Here is a 2,709-nt window from a genome sequence, read left to right as displayed (position 1 = left end):
TGGGGGTGGGGTGGGGCAGGAGTTGTGGGATGAAGAGGAGTTGGGGAGTGGAGGAAGACTTTGCTTTTTCACTTTTACTCGCTGTTCTGCTTAATTTTGTTTTTAAAGATTTCATTAATCTCTACACCTGGCATGGGGCTGGGACTTACAACCCATGAGATCAGGAATTGCATGTTCCACCAACTGAGCCAGCCAGGCACCCCCTGGTTAATTTTTAATTGTTCAAAAGCTGGGTATATTTATTGGTTGTTTGGCAGCACATATACTAAAATCGGGACTATACGAAGAAGATTAATATAACCCCTACACAAGGATGACATAAAAATTTGTGAAGCAGATTTGATCATTATGAGTAATGTATAGAATCATTGAGTCATCATATTGTATACCTGAAATTAATACAACACTTCATATTAACTATACTTGAATAAAAAATAAAAAGACTGAGTATAGAGACAGCCCATGTTCCTGGATAGGAAAATATTATAAAGATATCAATTCTCAAATTATTTTATATCTTTAATGCAATTCTAATGAGAATTCCAATGGGTTTCTTTTTTGGCAGAGTGCTTACAAAGGATTTGAAAACTTGTTGGGAAGAATAAATTGGTGAGAATGATTTAGCAAATTAAAAAAAAAAAAAAAAGCTGTTTATACTTATATTTAATTTGTTTAAAAGCCACTTTGGCCCCTGTCTTAGGAGAGTGACTCTCAGGGATGTTAAATGCTTCCCCAGTTCTTTTTTTTTTTTTTTTTTTTTTTTTCTGGCTTTTTAAGTTTCCGTTTTAATTCCAGTTAGTTAAGGGGCACCTGACTGGGTCCAACAGTAAAGCATATGACTCTTGATCTCAGGGTCATGATTTCAAGTCCCACATTGGGCATAGAGCTTACTTAAAAGATAGAACAATAACAATACTTTCAGTTAAAATACAATATTGTATTTCAGGTATGCAGTATAACGAATGCTTCCCCAGTTCTCACGTGCCTAAAAGCACCTAGAGATCTGGTTAATAATGCAAGCTCTGAATCAGCAGGTCTAGGGTGGAGCCTGAAATTGTGCATTTCCACCAAGCTCCCAAGTATCCTTCTACTGCTGGCACACGGACCACACTTTGAGTAGCAAGGATTAAGCAACTTGCCCAAGGCTACTCAAGCAGGACTAGAATTCTGATCTACTGTGTCCCAAAACAAGATGGGCTTACTTTTACCTTTTTCTTTCAGTTTATGTTGACAATCCCTAGAAATCCGAACCTTACACATGGTCACAAGCCACCTGCATTGCCTGTTTTGCTGGCTGTTTCCATGTTGGTGTGGGGAAATGATGTGTTTTAAAACAATTACAAATGGTTCTGTTAAATCGCAGCCTTCAGTAGAATTATGTTTCCCCATAAGCAGTTATATAACCAGTTATGTAACAGCAGTGTGAGATAGTGCCCTTTGGCCTTTGCCAGGAGTTTGCTGGAAGAGAGCCCACCAGATTGTAAAGACATTCCTTACTCCTTTCTTAGACCCTGACCCTAACCCTGTCCCTGGGGCTGCCAAAGGGAACCCTACTTATCCCTCTGAGCAGTCCTCCTGGGCCACCCCAAGGGCTGGGCACTTCCCTTTGTGGTCCCTTGTGCCAGGCCATCGCATCTAGCCCTCCTGACCTCCCTGAGTGGGAGAGTTCATTATACCCCTTTCACAAAGGAGGAAACTGAGGCTCCAACTCATTAAGTTTCTGCCTAAAGTCACACACTCAGAATTCAAAGATTTATGCGTCTGATGCCAGCGTCCCTGCTCATTACCACTTCACTATGCTGAAAATAATGCAGGTCCCCACTGGGGCAAATCTGGTAGGAAGACCCTGGAGACTTTTTGGTGGGTTTCAGTAGAGCAGCCCACAGCCCTATTCTTTAACCTGCCTCTCCCCCTCTTGGAGAGAACTGTAGCTTTCTTAATTTCCCTATTAACTTCTCTTTCACTCATTCCACAAGGTGTAGAAGCCATGTTTCAGTCAGTTCAGTTCACCCTAGTTGATTCCACACCTTCCGGGGCAAGTCAGGGCTGGTTCAAGTCAAGGTTTTTTCCCTTTTCTTTCCCCACAGAAGCTCTTAACATTGCTGGCCCATTCTTGTCTTTCAAGTCTTTATTTCAATGTCACCTTTTTTTAAAAATTTTTATTTATTTTAAGTAATCTCTATAACCAATGTGGGCCTCGAACTTATGACCCTGAGATCGAGAGTTGTGTGTTCTTCTGACTGAGCCAGCCAGGTGCCCCTCAGTGTCACCTTCTTAGACCATTCCTGATCATGGGAAAACCACCCACCCATTCTCTACCAAACACTATTTTACTCACCTGTAAGTAATGGTCACCTGCTGGTATTTTTCTGGTTTGTTTTTATCATTTGTGTCTCCCCATCATCACTCCCATCGATGCTTGGCATTAATAGATGCTCAGTTAATACTTGTTAATCAATAAGTAAAGTATCCCTGGGAGGAAGGTTCTGGTTCCTTTGCGGGAATGAGACAGGGAAGAGGAAGGGGGCAGGGAGGAGCAAGTCTTGAGTAAGAAGTCTTATTTCAATCTTATGCCCAAATAAGCACCCACCAACGCTTTGGTAACCCAGGTGTTGGGTTTGGGTCTTTCCAGGCTTCTGTGTTATGAAGAAATAAAACAGCTGCCTGTGGCTGTGGGGTCCTTTCCAGGGAAGGCTGGAAGACAATGGA

The 2,709-nt window shown here is 41.9% G+C and overlaps 1 non-coding gene across 1 annotated transcript; it reads left to right on the top strand.

Moving 5' to 3' along the window:
* The first annotated feature begins 245 nt into the window (after positions 1–245).
* On the top strand, positions 246–348 carry LOC124527384 (U6 spliceosomal RNA). The gene has a single exon (XR_006965844.1). It is a non-coding gene; the product is annotated as a U6 spliceosomal RNA (small nuclear RNA).
* The last annotated feature ends 2,361 nt before the right edge of the window (positions 349–2,709 follow it).

The sequence above is a fragment of the Lynx rufus genome, unplaced genomic scaffold (genome assembly GCF_022079265.1).
Source record: "Lynx rufus isolate CCGP_SWC_20201006 ecotype Redwood Valley unplaced genomic scaffold, mLynRuf1.p SCAF_5, whole genome shotgun sequence".
NCBI lineage: Eukaryota > Metazoa > Chordata > Mammalia > Carnivora > Felidae > Lynx > Lynx rufus.
The sequence above is the reverse complement of the archived record's forward strand: the minus strand, read 5'-3'. Positions and strand labels throughout refer to the sequence as shown.